This window comes from Primulina huaijiensis, chromosome 10 (genome assembly GCF_012295235.1).
Source record: "Primulina huaijiensis isolate GDHJ02 chromosome 10, ASM1229523v2, whole genome shotgun sequence".
Classification (NCBI taxonomy): Eukaryota; Viridiplantae; Streptophyta; class Magnoliopsida; order Lamiales; family Gesneriaceae; genus Primulina; species Primulina huaijiensis.
Window position 1 is genome coordinate 8294562 of NC_133315.1, and position 1642 is coordinate 8296203.

Here is a 1642-nt window from a genome sequence, read left to right on the forward strand (position 1 = left end):
AATAAAATGGTTTCAATATATTAAATAATCATATTTATATTATGTTATATACTATTTTCTTATAAGTATAAAATATATACCAAAACTTATAAATGTTGTCAAGTATTTATTGTGCTATATATATTTGTAAACACTAAATCAAGGTTCCCACTTTAAATGGTTGGTAAAACCAAACTAACATTTAAATGGTACCAAGAAATTAATAATATGATATATTGATATATAATAAATCAAGGCATCCACTTTAAATGGTTGGTAAAACCAAACAAACATTTAAATGGTACCAAGAATTTAGTGTAACATATAGCAACAATAAATCAAAACTCCACTTATAAGTAGGGTATAAAATTGCTTAAAGAAATAAATATAACATAAACAATAAATAATGATTAAATAATATAAAACATAGATTATTACCTTTTAATAACCTTATTATCATACCAAGAGCTTCACCTTTTCATCTCAACCTTGGGAAGTTAGCTACTCATTATTCAAAGTATAAAACTTTGAATATGAAATTAACATGCTAATTATTTTTAAATGATGAAATAAAGGAAAAATAAAGAGATAAATATTATGAACTCAAAGATTTGTTCATAGAATGAGGGATATCTCCATTCATTACAATGCACCCCTATTTATAGCCAAATTTGGGGAGACAACCACAAATAAAATATTATTTTTTTACACATAAGTCTTCATTGGTGTTCCAAGAAATTATATTTTAATGCACATCACTTTTGAAAATCTTCCCATCCAATTTTGCTTCTCTACATAAAATAAAACATGTGGATAATTGAGTTGTTTGAATTGTGGTATTTTATTTTAACCATTTGACTAAATAGGTTGAGAGATATGGTCAAAATACTAGAGCATGGTAAAACTGCCACTCTTTTGGTAACTTTGTTTGTTGCTTAATTCGATCCCAATTGTGAGAAGATTTTTATCTTATGCTTGTCACCAATATTGTATATATTATAATCAACTTTCTACAGGTCCAAGAATTATCATAATCTCATTTGCAACGCAAAGTTTATTCTTATTTTATCGAACCTGTAAAAATAGTAAAAACTTATAATTACACAACTTATTTTTTATACAATTTATTATAAAACATATAATATTTAAACTTTAATAAATCAAAAACTATAAATTTATATTATAAAACATTTAATTAATGTACAATTTTTATATTTATCACACCCCCCAATCAGCTTATTGCTAGTCCCTAGCAATTTAAGCGTTAATAGCAATACAAAACATATTGATTAATTTAAATAGAAATGTAATCGAAAATATCCAAGTGTTTAAATTAAATTTGAAAACTGTCAAAGTTATATCAAGATCATTATAATTATAATTTATGAAATAATCTGAGCTGATCAATTCAAAGCTTATTTTTAAGTAATTAAATGTACATGACCTTCAGAAATTCCTAATAAGAGTCTCAACTCCATATCCTCACAGGTTAATAAATGTTTCAATTCAGGGAACGATTTCTCTCATGGAGTTGGAATACAGATAAATACTCAGGAAAATGGTTTACAGAATGCAGACAGACAAACGAGCCAAACTAATCAAAAGATAGGAAATCCATTGATTCAAAATCTAGTTGTTCTTATTATATATTTTTTCCTGATCT